At 37.7% G+C, this 22,928-nt stretch overlaps 1 protein-coding gene and 1 long non-coding RNA gene across 9 annotated transcripts in view; one reads left to right on the top strand and one right to left on the bottom strand.

Annotated features, from left to right (window-relative positions):
• Positions 1-22,928, top strand: part of LOC411155 (teneurin-a) — a 658,614-nt gene that overhangs the window by 572,271 nt on the left and 63,415 nt on the right. The gene's annotated exons all lie outside the window — the stretch shown is intronic.
• LOC102655311 lies at positions 7,281-14,086 on the bottom strand. Of its 2 annotated transcripts, none has more exons than XR_003304906.1 (3): positions 12,060-14,086; positions 11,690-11,854; positions 7,281-11,408 (listed from the first exon to the last, which is right to left on the bottom strand). It is a non-coding gene; the product is annotated as an uncharacterized LOC102655311 (long non-coding RNA). The 2 variants fall into 2 exon arrangements; XR_001703274.2 differs by having other exon boundaries at positions 11,505-11,854.

The following is a 22,928-nucleotide window of genomic DNA, read 5'->3' on the forward strand; positions in this document are numbered from 1 at the left end:
ACACATTTATTTCATTCTTTGTGTACTTCCAAAATAATATACGATTGAAGTATAAGGCCATTAATATCACTAGATACACTTCTTTTAACATTTTTACACATCATTTATATTTATATACATTCTCGAATACGTGCAACACACAATGCAATCCAGTCATTGGTCAATCTCTTCTTATCAAAAAACTTGCAAAAAAATCTTCTACGGAGAGGGGGAAGGAACGTGTCGAAAATGGGATGGAAAAGGGTTGTAACGCAAGACGAGGGTTGAACAGGGGAGGGACGGCGAGTTGGAAGGGCAATATAGGTGCACGCACGATGGAATTGTGGCTCGTTTGAAGGTTCACGCCCGAAGAACGGGGTTAATGACAAACCCCGTGCCTCGAGACCGTTTCGAAATCGATTCGTGTTCGATGAGAATGCGCTGATTCGAAACGGAAAACTTGCAACTAACGGCACGCAGAGGGAGGGGAGTTAGGGTTGGATCTCTCCCTTTGAGGGAGAGATCGGAGGCGGCGTTATTGCGCGACGCTTCGCATCTCTGGAAAAAATTATGTGTATATATAATCCCTGTGGAATGTTTGCTCGATTTAACGATATCGTTCAATTAACGATTTAAATCATACCCTATCCTTTTCATCTCCGCATCTCTTGATACAATAAACAGTTGATACAGTGTGAAATTAATATACTTTGAAAAATTTAGATTTCCTGTATTTTATTATGTATCGATGATTTCCAATTTGTGAGTGGCCATCTGTGTTCCATGAAATCATCAGTGACATACGACACTACGTATCAAAACGAATCAAAATAAAATTAGATTAAGGAAACAATTATAAAGGGTTGATACAATTAATTCTTGAAAGCAGAGCTGCGAAATATTTTCAATTTTTTAAATTTTTCGTTTCTTTTTTTATATATATATATATATAAGAGGAAGGATCGATTATTTGAACGAAAGGGAGGATTCAAAAAAGATTGAAAAATATGCGTACGGTTTCATAAAACGCAAAACGGGAACCGGAAGTATTCGATGAGGCGTTCGTTTCAGAAACGTAGTCGCGATTAAAAGCGAATATTAATTAGGATCAGGGCCATTAAGTGCATCGATCGCAATCGAAATGGTCAGTTATACCAATTGAATTGCCATATTACGAATTACAAGTTTACCATCTTTCGTTATTATTCTTTATGATCTCTTTTCGGCGTTTAAATACATATGGATATAGAATCAGATGAATGGAATCGTTTAAATATTTCTTATCATTTTTCCAAATATGATAATAGAGATATAAAGGAATGTCAGTTATATAACTTTATTTTTTAAAAGATTTTTTATGATTGATTTTGAGGTTATCTGTATATTAAGTACTAATTTAATACAGTTTCTGTGTTTATTTATTACAAATTATTTATTGATTAATGGAATTAAGTGAGTAATATGAATAAAAAATGTTTGTTTATTTTTTATAACGTGAAAAAGAAATATAATTTTCGTTCACTAATTAAGATTGTATTTGCTTCCAAATACTTTATTTCTCTATCTTCCTTGGCAAAAAGTTGAATACATTTTCTGGAACCCACCCAGAGTTCCATTCTACGCTATAAAGTTTAACGTACCATGACTGCTAGGTATTATCGTTTCAGAATTCTAACTTAATTTCGTGTTACTGCTAATTACTCATATAAATATCACCCGCTTCTTTACTTTAAATATTTTAAAAATATTTTAAAATAATATTTAAGAATGTAATATTTGAAAAAAGAACAATTTTCGAATAAACTAGGAAGAATTCTATAATCGAATATCTTAGAAACACGCTGTTTAATTTTCACAAATTACCATCTAACGCAAAGAGAGAAAGAAAAAGGGAGAGGAAAATAAAGCGAGACTGCCGAGGAGAAAAAAATTCCAACTAAACTTTCACGAACTTTGCGAGTCTGGTATCGATGAAGGCAAGGAAAGAACTTCAACTTTCAAGTTTGCCGCGCCGGAAAATTTAAATCTCCCGCTCTTTCTCTTTAGAACCAACGATAATTTGCCAATTTTCTGATAACGCGTGAGAATCAGAAGTTTCATTGCTTCACGTGTAATATTCAATTATTTCTCGTATATCTTGTTTATTTTTCTCACTCAAATCTAATCCTAACCTTCGTGATCATCCATGTTACCAACCGAAGGTCAATACGTGTTCTATATATATATATATATAAATATATATCCCTCTTTTTCTCTTTAGAATCAATGATAATTTGCCAATTTTCTGATAACGTGTGAGAATTAGAAATTTCACTGCTTCACGTGTAGCATTCAATTATTTTTCATATATTTTGTTTATTTTTCTCACTCAAATCTAATCCTAACTTTTGTGATCATCCATGTTACCAACCGAAGGTACATACTCTATATATATATATATATGGAGATTTATAAATGAAAAAATTAAATCTCTTATATTCTGCATTGTAATTTAAAACGAGATTTCTTGACACATAGATAAAGATTCGCGCATGCGTCGTGTGTAAATACACGTGTCTCTTTATTACACATTCCAAAACTATGATCCCTAGCGTAAACAATAAGACGCTTATCCAGTGTTGTTCGAAATGGAAGAAGTTCCTCGGATTCGTGGGCGCATGCGCATCTCGCCGGGCGAGGAGTGTATCAAAGCTGGAAGCTAAGACAAACAAGGTGATACAGTGACGGCAACCCTCGAAGTTTGTTCCGAAGTACGAAAGGAAGGGAGAGGTTGGAAGCATTTGCATCGACGCAAACACGGAAATCCCAATGCAACCTGTTTGCCCTGAGTGGAACTTCCCTGAATGTAATGGAAGTCTTTCCGTTAAACGTTGTCTCGTTTTCGTTTTTCTTGTTCTCCTCCCATCTCCTTATCGCAAATAACCTTTCCAGTTATCGGTATACTACTAAAATTAAATGGATAATATTGCTTTGAAAATTGAGAAATGCCGTTCTTTAAAAAAAAAAAAAAATAATCAAAAATATTCCGAAACACAATTACTCTCCATCCTTGTTCACTGCTATCACGATTTTGCTTTATTCTAGCTTTGCCTAGAAAAAAATCGCACGTGCGCAAAAATCGGTTTCCAGAACTGAAAGCAAAAAGGGGGTATCCGCCACTTCCGCGTCCGATCGATATGCACTTGCGCGGGGGTGGATGGAGCCGAAAGGTAACGCGGCGTACCGAAAGGCAAACAAAGTGATAGGAGGGAGAGGAAGGAAGGGAGAAACGAAGATAGGGAGGAAAGTTGTATAGATGGCAAAGGAGGAACCGCGTGAAGTATGTAAAAAGGCAAGCAAGCGGGGCGGCTGCACGGCGCCGACATTTCGCGGTGATGCGACCGACCCCGTAGCCATGCATCACACTGTCCCACCTAGGACTACTCTCTATGTGCACTGCTCACCGTTGTGAAAAAAAGTCTCGCGGCAGGAATGCCGCGGTCTGATTGGTTAACGTGGGAGGGAACGCCTATTTTCACACGTATTTTTGTTTTTAACGCGACAGCCGATAAAACAACTGTACCTAGATGCAATTAACGTAAGCATAAAATATTCTAACATGTCGATATAATAATATAAAATAGTAATCTGATTATGATTCGTAATGGTTTGATTTTATAAATGTAATTTCGTGTTCGAGTATTTAAGATTTCAATAGAAGATATTTCAATTTCCAGTTTTAAATGATTTATATAACAAGTGAAAAGAATTTTTACAATTTTGAATATTCAATAAATTATAGCTCTTCTTTGTAGCATGTGGTGTCAGGTTTGTCAACAAGGTAATAAAGACTCGAGCGAAAGGCCCCTCTTGCCCCTGCGCCGTCCCGCGAGGCTTTTTTTCAGCAGCGCCACTATCTTCGTCTGATCCAATCTTACTCTTTTCCTCTTTCTCCTCGTTCTTCCTTATTCTTTACTTGGTTGCGTTTCTACATTTCCTTATCTCTGTTTTCTTCCTCCAATATTTTCCAACCTGTTCCACCGCATAAAACTGAACCTCGTTTTTTTTCTTTTGTTTTCTTTTTTTTTCATCTTTTCTCAATCGATGTGTTCTCTCTCAATCACGTTGTCTACGAGCCTTTATTTCTCTTTGGTGGCTTCTATTGGTGCTGAACTATCGGTCATCCGCATTTCCCATTCCAGTCTGCTTCACATCCTTTTTTTCCTTTTTTTTTTTTTCCCCGCGTTTTTACAATAGGTCGTCATAAAGAGACCGTCGTGTTTCTTCGAGCAATTTACCCGTTTTGTCGCATGACCGAAACAACCTCCCATCACGTTTCTCTGTGTCTCTCCTTTTGCACCCCGCCTTCCGTGCCTGGAATCGTTTCTTCGCTATATTGTTGTTGTCTAACGGTGAACGAATGGCCAAGAGGTGTGCAGAAATCGGTTCGAATCCAAACTTTGGAAAAAGTAATTTGTAATATCTCGAGACACAATAAATCATCAATGGATTCATAATGAAGAGAACCTGAATGAAACGACGAAAGTGGAAAAAGCGATCGATAGAATACAGATAGAATTTGAGATTGAAATTCATTGTATTTTTTTTTTTCACTCTTGCCAAATCAAGTTTCTCAAAACCCATAATAATAATAATTTCAACAAATCTCCATATATCGTTTCCAGTTAAATAATATTTCATCCGACGTTTATATTTTCGTTTTCAATTAAATTCTCACGCTATCCTGTTTGTCCCCATCTATTCAACAAATGGAGGGGGAGACATGTTTAATCCGAAACACCGAGATTCCACGCAAAATCCCCCAAGGTGTGTCGGGGCTTTTCCAAGGATTGTTTCCGCCATTAAAACGGGAAGGGCGCGCGACCGGAAGTGTTTCTGGTTTCGCAGTGATTTCGAGCGCGAACATAGTTGTTCGATATTAACGCGACCACCCACCAGCTTTGCGCTGCTATTCGCTGCGTTTCTTTGGTCCAAAATATCTTTTAAAGATGGAAAGAGAACACGTGCGAAAGGGAGAAGAGAGATTCGCGAGTGGCTCCTCTCTCTCCGTGACGGATGAGCGATGGCACGACTTTTCTCTCCGCCAACAATATTCCTCTTGTTATGGGATATTGGCGGTATTTTCCCGTCAACTGGGAACAATCACGCTGCAAATGTATATTTCGACGAATGTGTGTGACCGAAATCTGAAATTCTTCCTTCTTTCTTATTCCCTGCATGAGAACGTGATATGAGAATGAATATCCTTGTTCTTGGGACGTAGAAACAGAGAAATAGGTTCGATCGGAGGAGATGAATCGAGTGATGTTTCGTTTAATTCGAGAAATGAAGTAATACGTTAAGAAAATTTATGTGGAAAATATGTAATATCGAATAATGTTTAAATTTGCGAACATCTGTAACATTCTCCCGCGGAAATAAAAAGAAATTTAAATAAATTAGCATTATGCATTCCATATTTTGTGAAAATATCTTGGCACGGTTTAAACCATCGAGGTAAAAAAATATTCAATGTTTAAAAGGATATTAACACATCGAAAAGCCGCTGACGTAAAATTACAGCCCTTTTCCAAGATACAGCCTTGGACTGGCTGGTGTATCAGCGGTGCCGGGAAAGTGGAATGCAATTTTAACATCTGTTTCGACCATTTATATGTCCCTTTCCGTTTATTTGCGTTCATTTACATTTGCATTTTAATGCTTTTACGTTTATATTGCGGACTAACGATCAATTTGTGGACCGTGTGCATTAGGTACATTGCGTATGAGAAATACCAATTTTATATAAAGTTTGTAATTACCAAGTTGATATCGCGTTTTAAATTTTCTCCCATATTTAATTATTAGAAACCGCATGAAAGAAAATATATAAATTCGCCGAATATCCACTGAATATTAAAATATGGTGAAATAAAATTATTGCAGTTTATCAGCCGCCGCGAAACATTCGAATAATGGTGTAAAACATAAATTTAGTAAAACATAAATATGTTTTCAACGTACAAAGAAGCTTATATATAAATTTTAGAATAATTAAACGTTAATTCACACGAATGCAAAATTTATGAACTTTTATCAACGTTTTTCCCGTAATCTTTTACTTATAACGAGTGATAAATTATTAAATGGTGATAATTTTATATTATTTTTACAAAATATTTACAATCCGCGCGAAATAAATACAAATTAATGAGATCATAAATCTCTTTTCAAATTCTCTCTTAACTTCGCGTACATTTAAACTACGCTCATTATCGACTATCGGTAACAAAAAATATATATTATCCCGAGATACAGTCGCATTGAAATTAGAAATCAAAATTAAAAACCGAACGCTATATAAATCTTTATATATCCGATACACATCATTTTCCCTCCTTCGTCGACGTAATCGACATCAGCGCCACTTTCACTTCAGTCCAAAGTTTCCCAGGCGACAGTTGAGAAACAAGCGACTCACCGAACCACGCTCGAGACTCGAGTAAAAAGTCCTCGAGCCTCGCTACTGGAGCCCAGAATATGCACAGGTTGGTGTTATCTCGGTGTATTTACGGAAAATCGACGCCGAGCCAGTGTCTGTGGAATATCCAAGTGGGTATATCCAGCATCGCGTCACTTAGGCGGGCTAGACGCAGTCTCGGCAATTGATAGGTAGTCACGCTAGGCTGACCTCAAGGGACATCAGTTCGTATAGCACGCTTGCTACCTCCCCCCTTAGCCCTTCGAACCTATCGTAAAATCTACTCCCAAGTTGAGCGCCTCTCTCTCTCTAACCTCCGCCTCGTATCTCTCCGTCTCTATCCTCCTCCATTATCTCTTTCCTCTTACTCGCTCTATTTCCGCTAGTTCCTCTCCAGAGTGCGCCACCGCTGTCTCCCTCCCCAGTGGCTCTCGCCGTCGCCTTCATCTTCCACGCTTTTCTTACAATCAAACTTGGCGAATTTTATTTCACACAAAATGATAAGTTCGAACGATGATGGGTTGTTCCACAACTAATTTATGTTTTGTATATATATTAATTAGTGTTTCTCTTCTTTCAAAGAATAACTTTAAGCTAAATATTGTATTTTGAACGATTTAAATAGGATTAAATAATTTAGTATATATAATAGAGTATTGCTCAGGCAGATTTAAAAATTATTTTTTACGGTAAGCGATTTATAAAATGAAATAATTTTTGATTAATAATTAGCAATGATTAAATTGGCAATTTGGAAATTAATAAAAATTCAGAAATTTATTACGAGAATTCTGTATAATAAGAAATGACAAAATTGAAACCAAAAATTTTATTCGGATAATACTCATACAGTTATAATTTACTTTAAAGTTGAATCGAGTAACTTGATCACTTAAATAATCAATTTTCAAATATTTTATTCAAATAATGCTCTTTTCTTCATCTCCGCGTATTTCATGCTACCCAAACCCTTTCTGAGCTTCATCCTCCTTCCACCCTCCTAGTCTTTATCCTTTGTGTAAGCTCAGCTCCGTCTCGACGCGTCGGAGCTCCACCGAGCGGATATCTCGCTGCACTTTTACCATCGCGGTTAAACCACTCCGTATCCTACCTTTATCGGGCTAAGACACGATGCTTGTGTTTTGCCTACCTTTCCACCTCGTTTCCACGCGTTTTAGGTTTTGTTGGTCTTTTCATTCCTTTTTTCTTCTTTCTTTCTTTCTTTTTTTTCCTTTTCTTTTTCACTCTCTTCTGTTCTCTCGATGCGTCTGACGATTCTACTCCGGTGAAATTTCTAGCAATACGATGGTGGTCGTGCGTTTTACGACGATTGCTGGAAAAGCTAGTCGTAATAGCCGCGCATGCACAACGATTAAATGTCCCTTGATCTTATTTCTTCTTCTCTCGTGGATTACTTGTAAGAAGTGTTTAACATTCGTTTTTTTTTTTACGTTAGAAGAAAAAAAAATTGAACAAAATTAAACTTTTTAAAATTGCAGAGAAAAGCATCACTCTCGTTTTCATTAATGGTGAATCAAGCATTCAAATTTTTGATCCTTTCGCCAAATTAACACTTGGCCAATGAAGCAAACTAAAAAATTTCATTCCCTTGAAATTTTAACCGACTCGGTCTTAAGTCGAAAATGGCTCAAGAATTCGTTTTACGTCGGTCACAGGCGCTTCTAATGAAATAAATTTCATTTCACCGAAACTGGGCCACCACCACCACCACCAACCACCACCACCACCACCTCTCGCCTTACAATCTCACGTTTAGACGCTCGTGTTTCGACTACGTGCTAAGCAGACTAATCTATCCAACGCTGCTCAAGATGCCTTATAAATTATGAGGATTATCGTGAGGACAATCGAAGTGAAATTAAAAATTCGGATTACACGAATTACAGGTGCAGAGTTATTATTTATTAGTCAACCCTTGGATTATCCAAATTAATAACAACCAATTCCAAAATCTTTCTTCTTGAAAAAGATAGACTAGCTAAAAATCTGTTAATCAATCTCAACGCACTTGGCAATATTAAATTCTTATATTATTACCGTACAAACATTCTATTAACAAGTGAATCCAATTTCAACTTCTCCCTTTCATCATCCCCGTTGAAACGAACAAATATTCACAGATCGCCGTTAGACAAGCTTCCGTTGTCCGGCGAGAAAACTTGGTAGGAACGCGCGGACGTGTTTATAATTACGCGCGCACAAAAGAGTATAACTCCGAAAATTAGTGGCAGCACCGGAGGGGAAATTCGTGGCCGTTACCACAAAGAACCGGGCCGCTGGCGTGCTCGCTACAAAAAACCGTTTATACCGGGGAGAGAGAGAGAGAGAAAGAGCCCGCATGCCGTCCTCCAACAACCATTCTCCTCTCCGGCCAAAGGAAAAAAGACGAAGAAAATTTTAATAAATCTCGTCGAGCGTTAAATTACTCGTCGCCCGGTCGTCGTCGTTCTTCCGCTCACGCCGAGAGACCGATTGTCTCTCCCCGTCGTTTGTTTACGCGTCCGCGTGTCGTCCGCGGATTAACTTTCTTTTAATCGTGTAATTAGAACGCGACGGAAGAAGGCCGGTGGCGCTATCGTCGCCCAGCTTCGTGCGCTGCGCGCCACGCCACGTTGAAACGGTAACAATTAATAGCGAAGAAACTAGGCTGAACTGGGGTGGGGGTAACGAAGCTAGCTGCAACTGGGATGGGAGAGAGAGTGGGGGGAGGAGTTGAGACAAGCAGACGAATCGTAAGTGCAGAAGAGCAGTCGGACCACCTGCCGACCGTAAAACCGATTTGGCGACGCTTCTGTGCCTGAGAGGTATTCAATGCGGCCGTCTGCAACGGACTTTGTAATTTAGAGTCAATCTCCTTTATTATCCGTAATGCGCCGCTTCGTCCCCGAGATTCTTGCGTAAAATCTATCTCGTGCCCGTGCTCGACGCTCGCAAACGGTAGAAGATTCTACGAACGAGGTGAACGAGGTGGAGAGGGGGCGGTGGTGGGAGGCGGAAAGGGAAACAAGGAAGAGGTTTCCGCGTTACGCTTCTACTCTTCGAGATAAAGACACGAAGCTTCCAGTTACTTAATACCTCGCAACTTGTCTCCGAGAAACTGGTCGCGATCCTTCTTTACCGATCGAGCCTCGCCTTCCTCTTCTCGCCTCTCGAGTTCGTTGGCCATTGGCAGCCTCTCTCTTCTCTTCGCTTCTTCTCATTTCCAGCCTGTTCCTTTATTCTTTCCGTTCGTTTTTCCGTCTGCTCCCAATTCTCCCGTCCCGGGATTGCATCTCGATAATCAGCAAGAACACTGCGACCGTTCGATGAACTACCGATTCCGACATTTGATCTCTGATTATCGGGGTTCTTTGCCGACCGGTGGCGCCATCTGGACTGTTTTCTTGAGCGCGATTTCAGAGCCAGTTCGATATAGATACTCGGTGAAGTAAGAGTTGGTCCGCTTTTTACGGAGACTTGTTCTTTTTACAGTTGGATACGGTCTCGTTTGGAGAATTTATGAGCGAGTTTGTCCGTTGTCTATTGGAATGAAAGAGGCAGGAGATGAAAGTTGAAAGTTTTCAAAAGTTTGCTGATAACAAGTGAAAATGATATACTATTGCTCCATGTAAATATGAGAGATTTAGATGGAAGGAATGAGAAACTTTAAATTTATTTTTAGAAATTTTTATAATGCAAATATCATAGCGATCCATTTATCGTAGCGAATTGGGCGAATATATACAAGAAATTAAGATGGTACTAAGTTGTAGTACTAGTAACATAAATTGAATCTAAACAGAAATGCAAATTGTCTTACTAACACTTCTGTTTGTGATGGACCGTGAATTGATGATCTCGAAACTTAGATACTTGTGAAACTATTAGTACTGTATATATGATATCAATTACTCGTTACCCAGTCACGTATTATTGTTTTCTCTAATCGTTTATTTTTATACTTACTTTTTTTCACTTTTCATTTTTCACAATTAAATTTTCGTACAAGTTGAAGTTACGTTTCTTTGTTTGGAAAGAAAAAAAGTATCACAAACTCATACAATCATGTCCTTAAGCTATTCTCATGTTCCTGGAAAATTCTTTTTCGAGAAAAGTCGCAACACCAACGCCATAAATAATACGCAAATTATGCCGTGGCGGAGTTGACATCACGTGATTCGTGAACACGCTTCCACCGCCATTAACACGTGCGCGAGCCGTTCATGATTCTCACTCGCTCGCTCGCAAGTGCAAACAGCTGAATAAATAAACGCATTCAACTGAGTGCGGGAATAGCGTATACGTATCGGCGAGTTTATAAATAGGTGAAGACGGAGAAACAAATATGACTGACTGCGTGTATAAAACAAAGAGTGGCAAAAGAAAACAATTCGATGGTGGTATAGGTTATAACGAGAGTCGAAACCGATATTAGAAAATAGACGATTGGGGAAGAGAGAGTGTAGTAAGTTCATCGCTTAGCAGCTGCAGTATGCAATCAATGTAAACTACTATGCCATACCCAGCGTAAATGACAATGTAAGCATTCATTGAAGTTCATGCTTATTCGACGTATCTTTACTTCCGCGTTTCTTTGAACACATCTTTCATCTTAAAAAAAAAAAAAATAGAATTTCTGATATTCAAAGAAATTGTTTCTAATTCAAACTGTTTTGATATTCATTCTCCCGTTAGCATTCTTTTATTATTATCATTGTTGTTGTTATTAATATCTAAGAATTTTTTTCGCGATCATAAATATTTCATTTAATTCAAATTCAAGATATTCTTTCTTTCTTTTTTTTCTATCTTATTCACATCCTCTCCAGTTCCACTCGCTTCAACAAACATCCCCTTATGCATCTCGCCGCTCTCTCAGTCAGAGTGCACCACAGCATATTCCGTGTCCCAATGTAAATAAACGCGCGCGACAGTCGACGGCCGTTAACTGTTAATGACGAGACTCCGCCTGCAACGAAGCGAAGAAAACATTTACCTCGTCGCGAAAAGGAACCAAGCCGTATAACCTACAAAATTCACGTAGTCGACTTATGTTGATGATTACCGTATGTGTAACATCAAATCGTTATTTGTAACATATGAGGAAAATATGATCATATTTTGCTGTATTCACAAATGATTTAACAACGAATAAGAGAGTGTGGCAAGCAAGAGAAATCTAACTGTCACGAAAGATACACATCGACACACGCGCCGCGTAGTAGTTATCTATTCCAATTAACCTCTTACATTTCGTTCTCTTCCACTAAATCTCTCTTCTTTCGTTCCGGTATGTGGCGCTATCTCTCGGTCCGATTTCCTATTACGCTCTTCTTTTCCTTAACCTCTCTCTATCCGACTACTCTTGCCTCTCACTCTTTCTGTCCGCAGTCTGAAATTGAATGCTCCGTATCTCTGGAACGGAGAGACGCGATTCGAAGTATCGTTTCTGTTCGATTGATATTTTTTTTTCTTTTTTTTTTATCGAACACTAATAGATAAAAAGATAACGAACGTAAAGAAATTATAGAATTGCATAGAACTTGTAATCGAATATACATTTATTAATAAAGAAACCGTTCCGAAATTAGAAATTCTAGATACATTTTCGAACATTCACCTATATCTTCGTTCTACCCGCCTCGGAAAATGCGATTGCCAGCGTGCACTTACGTAAACCGGACTCACTTTCCTTCCACCCCCTCGTACCACGAATATTAAGCAGCGTGAGTCGCAAATACGTGGCGTATTAAGTAAGCGAATAAAATATTCCGCTGCATGCATGTAACGCACGTACTCTTTCTCGTTTTTGCGCGAACCGCGCGCCACCGTGCGACACATTTTGTACGTAATTCTTATGCGAGATTGTACTGTGCGCCGCTAGGGGGAAATTAGTGGGCAGAGACGAAATTAAGGATACGATCTTTATGCGAACTTGCCAATGCTAGAATTTATGCTCGACTTTATCCAATCCTTATCCGATATTCACGATATCTCGATGATAAAAAATGGTAATTCCATCCTGAAAGCGTGACGCATAATTTTTCGATCGGAAATCTCGTAACATATTCGAGCGAGAAGCGTATAAGTATAATATTTTGCCTGCCGTGTGCAAGAAAACGACATGTACAAGCGTAGTAAAGTAAAGTAATGAGCGGGCAGCAGCCAGCGTCACGCGGTTGGATCGATATCGGCCCTCGGAATAGAAAACAGAGACGACGGGGCGAAAAGTGAGATGCCGGTGGACAAGGAAGCGCAAACGAGGCGACGTTGACCGTTGGCCCTCGTGTCGAGTTTCGGCCAAGCGTTCCAAACTCTTCACTACTCGCGGCTGATCAATTTTGCATGCGATCCAGTTTTTCACTGCCGAAGCGCGCTTCTGCATGAGAATCGCGATCGAAATTTTTGAGCGGCGAATAGCTGGCTGTGTGTGTGGTGAGAGTGAGAGAGAGAGAGAGAGAGAGAGAGAGGTTTCATCGCGATAGTTCGCAAGTCTGCCGCCACGTATTCGACGAATATCTAGGGAATTCGGAATTTTCGCTTCAATTCTGACGCTCTCGCAAGTTGCCACGCTTGCTTGAGACTTTGAGTTAGATCGAATTCTTTGTTGAAAAGGGACAGAAGTTTCTGGCCGCTCGAATTCGTTCGAGAAAAGGAGAAATGGCTACATCGAAAAATAAGGCGAATGTCGTTTCGTTGAAATTTGCTGTTTTGGGATGAATCTTGGAAAAACGTAGATACATATATATATGTGATAATAGTGTTATAGGCAGATATTTTAATGAGAGTGAGCTAATCAAAAAAGAATCTCTTATTTAGAGACAGATATGGTTTTGGATTGTGTCGCTTCGATTAATCGTTACTATTTGATGTTTGATGAAAATTATTTAAAGATTGGCAAAATTTTATGTATTATATCATATTTTAATAATATTAGAATCTCGAGTTCTCAAATTTACGGGATTATGCATTTCAAAAAATGTATATATTTATGTATTTATGTATAATGGAGCGTACGCACTTGATAAGGGAACATTTATTCGCAAAAGGTCCGTGTATATAGCCTATAAAAGTGGCCTTTACTCAAGGAGGGTGGGATGCATATATCCAAAGAAGTTTACTGCCTATTTGCAAAGGGCGTGTGCGTACATTCTGAAGAAATGGATGTTCCTTCGTGAAGGGATCTTATGTGGCAAAGTACACGTGCAAAATAAAATAATCATTGCTCGAGAAAATGAGAAAAGCGGATATATATTATTGCGAAAAATATAGATATTTATTTGCAAAGATATTTCAAGACGATAACCTCTCAGTATTCCGTTCGTTCTTTATTCAGGTTCGTTTTTAATTAAAGATTTGTCCAAATAGATTGATTTTCTAACAATAAATATCGTAAATCCATTATCTAACCGACGATTCCACTGAACGCCTCGTTCGTTTCTATTTTATCGTTCCTTTTGCTCTCCACGTTTTCTCGTGGACTTTCAGGGATCAAACATCTTCACCGGCACCGGTTTATACACGATAACTCTAGAAACTAGGGCGAGCTCATATCGCTCTTCCCTGAGCGAAGATAGAGAAAATTGGTGGTGAAAAAGGTTCGATGCTTTAGCAAAGAGACTTTCTTTCCTTATGACTTTTTTTTTTCCCACGAAAAATACAATACAACAGAGTATAATTTTTTATAATTAAATTTTCTTTTTCTTCTTCTTCGCTTAATAAATAGATTTTTAAAAGTACAAGAAGGATTTTATGTATTAATTTTCATTTTAACAATAATTTTTTTTTAACAATAAATCCTCAGAATTTTTTTATAATATACCTATCATTTGTATTCTTACATATCAATTTTCCAAACGCCAACAACAAATATAATAATTCATATCTGTAAAAATTATCTAATAAATCTTATTTAAATAAATAAATCTTATTACTAATACCAATCTCATCGAAAGCAATTACGTATCGGTTCCCATAAAAGCGCATTCATTTTAGCACGCGCGACAGTAACACGTATGCGCACGCATCAGTCTGAAACGAAAACTATACGGTCCGCTCCGCGTGGTCGCATTTCCATCAAGGATCTGCTCAAAGGAGAATCGTAGGAGGCGCGCGCAGTGACAAACGACCGGGGAGTCGCTCGTCGCCACGCTTGACTGCCGAGCTTCGACTCTCGCGGATTCGACCGTCATGATTAATGCACACCTTTCGCCGACGAGACGTTTCCCAATGACACACCAGACACACCGCTCTAAAATTTCTCGAGACGTAACCCTCGCACGAACCACGCCGGGATTAGAGAGAGAGAGATGGGAAACGAGCAAGAGAAGGAAAAAAACATAAACACGCGTGGATGCGCGACGATATAAATAGGTACAGTGTTGCCCGCTTAAGCGTTCGCATTTTTTGCCCACTTAAACCGTTATATCCTCGCCGATTCTTGGAATTTTGCAATCGTGTTTGAACGTGTTAAACTAATAATTGAAAAGTGAACTAAAACAATTTGTATATCTCGTTTACATACAATCAATATATCTCGCTTATTTCTTCTCCTTTCTTCAATTGAAATTCACAAAAGTTATTCGATTATCGACTGTAGATAATCAGTAGTAACTAGAATTTGAGATGAGGTGATGGAGCGTTGCGGTCGGCCTAGCAGGACTGGCCACGTTAATGACATCCACCAGTCATAAATTGTAGAATCGTCGGTCGATCGACCGATTTCGAAGTTTATGGGAAATTCGATGTTCATCTTGCGGTATGGATAAAACAAATGCGAGCTGAATTGCGGCCATAGTCTCTGTGACATATTAATGTATTTACTCTTGTATTGTGGTTGCTGATGCCGATAACTGTTGGTTAATGTTTCAACCTGGCAGACAACTGGTCTACAAAGATTACGTTTGATAGCTACGTGAATTTGATTTTACTTAAATCGATGCTCGATGCTTGGCGTTGGTATAAAGGAATAATTTTATTATTCGAGACGGTGGAAATAAAATTTTTTCTCGGAATTAATTAATGATTAATAGCGATGTAAATTTGTTTGTTTGATTTATTACGAATTTAAAAATGCAGAAGTAGAAAACACGAGAAATAACGAATACGACACATCTCGTCTTATGCACTTTAACCAATTGCAATGTCGCTACTATATGCACATTAACCAATTACCAGTTTCCAACTCGTATCCTGTACAACTTTGACTGGCTCGATGCTTGAATCTCATTTTCGAAAGCGTAGAGACGAGTTTCAATGTTTGTACATCGAAAATATGCGACGAAAATAAATGCAAAGTGGAAACATCACAAGACCGTATAATTGCGTCCCTCGTTGCATTGTTAACTTTTAACGATGTGCATGCATTCGACAAGTTTTTTCCTCATTTTTTTCATTTTATACACACGTATCTCTCGTCAACCTTTTATGCCAATCTACACTGACACTACTTAATGGCATCGAAATTCCCCCGTCGTGCACGCCGATATACACTCGAAATGAAATAATAAAATGTTTAATGGCGGCTCACATCTATATTCGTTAACATATTTTATACGTATAAATCGATTATACTTAAAGAAAAAAAAAAATCTTAAGATGCTCTATTTGATTAAAAAGGCAACATCGAAATATCCATTGTTAAAAAAAAAATGATTATCGATTAAAACAATAAAATATCCCGATATCACTCGTCAATCTTATATCACCAATCGTCACGTTCGATCATTTGCCGTGTCATTGATTAAGTACATCGCGAAAAATGTATTTAATTATGCTAACTCACGTTCAAGCGTCGATTATAGTCGTCCGCCTGTCGATATCTGCAAACACAACGGTTGCACCGTAAATCACCCTCGGCCGGCAAATCAACGGATTCATAGTTTATTAAAGCGATTTACGATATGTTGCCCCGACGTGTTCGCGACACGACTGTTCTTTCCTAACCGTGGCCACGGGGATATATCGTGGCGCCACGGTCGATCGTCGTAGGTCAGATGTGTATATAGCCTGCATATAAGTATGATAGATTATACTTTCGACCTCTCGTTTTTCCTCGAGAGGCAGGTTCGTTAGCCGTGTCTTGTAACTGGCTCTACGCTCCATCGTAATTTATTCAAAAATGCAACCACCTTTCCTACCATCGGATCCATCGTTAACCTTATTGTCACTATCATCTCTCTCTTATATCCTATTCGCTATCATTGGCTTTTTCTACAGTCGTTATAGAATCTGCATTTTGTCTCCTTTTCTTGGTAATTCTATCCATTATCTAATACACTTGAATTGAATATATATATATATTTTAAATGAACACTCTAACCTCAAAACGCTATATACCTATACAGATGGCGCTATCTAACAGTGTCACTGACAATAGCGTGAAGCATAATATATCTATCTCTGTGCCCTTGCCACACTGCCAACCACCATTGTTATATGAAATATTTTACGTTATCCCCTGTTCGATATCGAGGGACAATTAGGACAACGGCCAACGGGATATTAATTATATTCCAATTAACGAACGCGAGTGGGTCTGGTTGTTGTTGCATCTCCAGAACCACCGCCGGTGACGTAATTAAAACGTGGGACGACAACGTCTCTACGGCGATACGCGTATTCCGTGACGGACGAATAAAAAGTTGGCGTTTTTTTTTCCACCACGCGTCGCGCATTTATCTCCACAGTTTTCGAGCAAAGGTTAATTTCACGCGGCACGAATTCTGGCAATTGCGCTTGTACGTCGTTAAGCGCGCGAACATACAACTGTTCGACTTGCTCGAATTGAAACGATCCGCCATATGATTGTTGATCATGGTGCGATCAGTTTCTTATCTTAACGGATAGCATCATCGAGGTTAGGTTCACCAGAATAAAATGTAAGTCGTGTTTTGTTCCAGTTTGACAATCTTTACGTTCTGAATTTATTGGAATATGAATTTCTGTGAATGTAGTAATTGAAATTCAAAACTTACCAGCTTTATGAGTTTCGATATCTTAAAGATCTCGATCGAAGATGAGATTTTTTTTTAAATATTCCTGGTTCAAAATTGGGTCGATACAATTGGGAAAAGGATGATCATAAAATGAGTCGAAAATATAGAATGAAATTTTACGAGGCTCTGTTTTCCAGAAAATAAACAATATTCGTTGAATATACTTAATTATGTTTTGATCTAATATATCTTGCTGTAATTTAATCCCTCTTTAGATTTATGTTTATTATACCGGGTAAACGGGAATACATAATAAAACAGTTATATTAACTTGATGATAAATTTTATTATTACAGGAATTATTGAAAATTTCTGCTGAATATATAATTGTTCCCTACGAATTAAATTTTCGCCAACGTTTCGATTGATTGAAACTCGTAATTTTTTTTTCTTTCTTTCGAAGTAAACAACATGATTTTGGCTCCATAAATAAAGATCGAATTGTATACACGATCGATCCCAAGTCTTCAAAGGAATCGTGCCATAAATTTAAATTGTTCGAAATAAATTTTAATGCAAAATAGAATCAAAAATATAAATAATCGATAAAATCTGTAAACAACCATTGTCCCAGAATCGAGATAATCTTTTAAACAACATCCCCCCCCCCCGAACACGGATTTACATAAAACGGAATTCAAAATCAATCTAAAATTCGTTGGTTGAAATTGATCAATTCGTCATGTTGATTAGTAAAGTATAACGGCGCAGGTTGATCGGTTCGTCGCATATAAAGCGTGTTCGCAATCGATAACGCGATATTTACGTCATATTTACGTTATAACGGACCGCCGTTTCGCCTGCCCTCTCATGTATCCGCACGTTCGTTTGACGATATTAACGGTTGACCGGCCGCACGGATACATATTGCTTCGCTGTCACCGAAAGTCACGTGGTCTCTCTCTCTCTCTCCAAACACGTAGGCCGCGGCTACCTACTTGCGCGCCACCAACGACTGTTACTCGCATTCTCTCGTTTCGTTGTAAGATTGCTCGATGCCGTTTGTGAAAAAATGAATTTAATGTAGAATTAGAATTTTCAAATTCTAACGACGAAGCAGAAGAAAAAGATCAGTAAGATCAATAGAAAAGTAAGGAAAACAAGACATCACAATGATACCGCATGAAAATAGTAAGAGGTTAAGTTAGGTTAGGTTCACCAGAATTGAATGTAGCTGTAAGTTGTGTTTTGTTCCAGTTTGAGACAATCTTTACGTTCTGATTATTGGAATATGAATTTCACCAAAATTGAATGTAGTCGCTGTTTTGTTCCAGTTTGAGACAATCTTTACGTTCTGATTGTTGGAATATAAGTTTCTGTGAATCGTAGTAATTGAAATTCAAAATGGAATACTCGCCAGCATTATCCTTTTTTATGAGTTTGGAATAAATTATTAACAAAATTGGGAAATGTATAAAAATTTTATTTCAAATGTAAATAAATTAAATCGAATTAAAACGAAATACGGATTCGTTGTAGTGAAAACGATTATTTTAATAAGGATAACGATAAACTTGTTAGAAATTGGCGCCATGATACTGGAAATTTAAAATTATGTTATGATTATAATCAGATATTTGTCCACCGTTCTATAGAATAGAAATTACACGCATTAGCAGGCTATAGTTAACACATATTAATTTTATGCTATAGCATATATATACACCAATACTTCATCTTCTTTAAACGAATACCATTATATAATAGTTTTCAAATTTTTTGGTTTAAAGATCATTAACTGTATAAAATCAATCTTCTAATTTCAATTTAATTTATTGGATCTTCGATATAAATTGCAATTCTACCGATTCAATTTTGCTAGACATTAAAGTAATCTAGTATCTTCCACGCAAGAGAAAAAAAAAAATATATATAAAAAAGAAAGAAAAAATTGTAAACGACGACAAAGGTAGAGGGAGCCACGACCTTTCGTCCAGATTTCTCGGGGGACAGTTACGGTACTGCTCTCTCCGGTAACGACGACTCGTCGCGCGTGACTCTTGCTCGTGGCTCGAAATAAATTAATCGCATGTGAGCCGGCGTGCCGTGTAATTCTTTAACGGTTAGAAAATTTTGCCGACCGGCCAACTATGGAAAAATGCATTTTGCGGAAAATGCATGCGCTTTCCTCAGAGAACAAACGAAAGAAAACGAAAACAAAAAATTCGATGAAATATATAAACTATCATATAAATCATGATCGATATTTTAATCTAGACTCAACACTATTAAACACAAATCAATATTGTAAATATTAGCTACGAATGTATGAATCATAGGAACGAATTTTAATGCGTATGATGGAAAGGGAGGGGAGGAGGGAGAGAAGCATTAAAGAGACCATGCTGAAGCGGAGTGGGCGATCACGTGAGTTCACGGAACGAGCATAATACCATCATTAGAGGGCGTCACCGAACTCTTCCGGCGTACAAAACTCGACACGAGGGCAGAACCGCTCTGCTCGGCCCGTATAAATAAGATCTAAAGGGGGAGGAGGAGGTGAAATCCCTTCTAGCTCGACGCTCGATTTTACCTGTTGGAGGGAGAGGAGACGATGGGGAGAGGGAGTTCGTGAGAATAATATCTACCGGTTGTAAGATGGAAATAGAGGTCGTCAAGTGTAAAAGTATAAAAGAAGAGAGAGCTCGATAATTAATTGGCTTCGCATAAGCTTCGTCCCATTTTTCTTTTCTCTTGCGCCGCGATCTTCTTTACCGTTGTTCGACTTCCTTCTTCTTATCCCAAGGAGAATTCTTCAAACTGAATCGAGTCTGGTGATGACGGAAGCGTAGTGGTTAGGTTCGTAGTAAGACGTGGAAGAGGGAAGAACACCTATTCATAATTTAAACGAAAATCTTGGTACGTCCGCGTTTCGAGGCAGTGCTTGTGTCGTTAGGAATTTAATATTGAACGGAGACTGCAATGTAGTGGAAACTTTTAGCCAAGTTTAGAGAGAAATAATTTTTTAGATGAAAATAAATTATTTAGTTTTATTTTATTTTATTTCTTATTTATGATCTTTATTTATTATTATAGTTTTAATATGAAAAATGAAAAATATATCGTTATTATATAAATTTTAAACATTCGTCTAAAAGAAATTGATAATAATTATCCAATAATTATAATTTCACTTTATTTCTTTTTATCTAAAATTATCCATAATTGATTTAAATTCCACTAAATTTAAATCATTCGTTTCTTTCCTTGCGCCAAATTTTACCAAATTTTGAACTGATTTTCTTTAAAAACAAAACTTTTCACGACACTTCAAAAAGGAGATAAAAGAAAAGTGAGTAATTTCAACATCCTTACCAAAAGGGCCATCCTGTAGTCGATTGTACCGTGGTTTTCTGCACAAAAGCTTCATCCCCCTCTTCCTGTCTCCTCTCCCCTCCCCCTTCTTTCTCTTCCCCTCTCATTCTGGATCAGAAAGATTTAAGATTCCATATTAACCACGACCAAAAAAGTTCGTCTTTATTTGCATTCTATCAAAGGCCTTTTGAGAAGCCGCCTCGAATCCCCGGACTTTTAGCCATCGTCGGCGGCTTTTCATCGAACGTTATTCCACGTTGGTGTCCAGTGCACGCGGAGACCTAGGGTCCGCGTCGAACCTCGAAATTTCATTGTGATGCCGAGAAATTGATGCTGAAAGCGATTAAAAAATCTTTAGTGGAACACGAGATGAACACAATGAGATCGTGAATGGATCGGTAATACATTCTTTTCTACGCGTTCTCAGCACCAACAGTAACAGATTTCCTACAGAAGATAAAACCCATTGAACATTTTTTACCGTTTAGAAATGTGATTAATCACATTTAGCTAGTTAGTTTCAGCAGTTCGTTTACCACAAGATTTTTAACAATCGTGTAAAAAAGAAATATAAAAGGAAAACCCAAAGGTTTTTTAAAAGGATGCGACGAAAGACAGAAAAAAGAAGAAAAATTCTGGAGATAACGGTGGTGGGATGAATAAAGCCGAAGACGACCGAGCACTTGACCAAGGAACTTTCTAAGGAGGCGCCATCACTGGAAGCCCTTTAAGAAAAACTGATATAAAGTAATGGATTTCCAAGGTGTTCGGTAATCACACTCGCGAAAAGAATCCTCCCTCCTTCCTTCCCCTCGTCGTCCTCTCTATAGCCCAAGTCTGGAACGAAAGAAGAAGCGGAAGATGAAGAAAAGTGGCAGATAGCTGGTTCAGTTTGAGAAGTGGCATTACATCTGTCGATATCTCCATCGATTCGCGATCAAATAAAACTGCCACCATCTTCTGTTTATCTTCTCTCTACTTTCCTCCCTTTTGTTCCATATTTTTCCTCCTCGTTTGTTTCTCTCATCCATTCTCGCGTTTCTTGTTTCACCAATTGCATCCGCTTTCCTCCCCTGCCCCTTGGCCATCTCTCGAGTCGACGAAGTAATTACAAGTTCGTCGATTAGATCCCATAGAAGCTGACGCGTGCAGCGGTTATGTATATGTGTGTGTCCCTGTGCGTCGATACGATACGCGAACGTAAGTTGCTCGACGACAGTCAGACGCCAAAATCCAACAGACAGATTGGCAACGACCGTCTATATGGCAACTCGAGAAATTGGAAATCTGACCGGAAAGGAAACGAGGTTATATTCCAAGACGTTCTTTCCGTATAGACGAAATATATGTTTAAACATTGGTATAGTATTTCTACAACATTTATTAACATTATTAGTATCAGTTCACTTTTATTCACTTTTCGATTCATTTGTTCCAAAAATGATGTATGAAAGTGTTTAATCAAATAGGATATTTAAACAATATATATAAGAAATTATTATAATATTTTTAATTTCTTTGAAGCATAGTTAAAAAATTTCTATAGTTAATGTTTTTAATGTTTCCTTACATGCATGTGTTAAAATATTTTTCTTTTTAACTTATTTTGAAATAAATAGAAAAAATACATGAAAGTTACAAAATAGAAGAAACTTTTACAATGAAGCTTTATAATTAGTATATTCTATTTTTTAAATATTTTATAAAAATAAAAGTTTTGTGCCACGCAAAACTATTTTCATTCTAAAAATTTATAATATATGCATATATATTTTTGGGACCATTTCCCGAGCTTTGTCCTTCTTCTTTTGTTAATGACACAAAAGAATTTTTATATTATTAAATATTATTAAAATAAAAAATTTTTCTTCCCAATAGAGGGAAGAAAACCCAATAACATATTGTATTAAAAGAGGGAGTGTATTTATTTGTTTCTTTTATCGAAACAAAAATAAAAAGGCATTTTCAAAAGAGAGAAAAATATTGGTCTTTATTCTATTCTTACATTATTATAGTATAATATAAAAATATTTCTTCAAAGATGGCACCAAATCAAGACGACAAAACTTCCTCTTGACTCCTATAAACGCTGAAATCCATATCATGAACAATATAAAAATAAGTCTCCAACTGTTTCTTATAAAAGAAAGTAAAGTCGAGACTTAACAATCATTCAA

This window comes from Apis mellifera, linkage group LG6, assembly GCF_003254395.2.
Source record: "Apis mellifera strain DH4 linkage group LG6, Amel_HAv3.1, whole genome shotgun sequence".
Taxonomy (NCBI): Eukaryota; Metazoa; Arthropoda; class Insecta; order Hymenoptera; family Apidae; genus Apis; species Apis mellifera.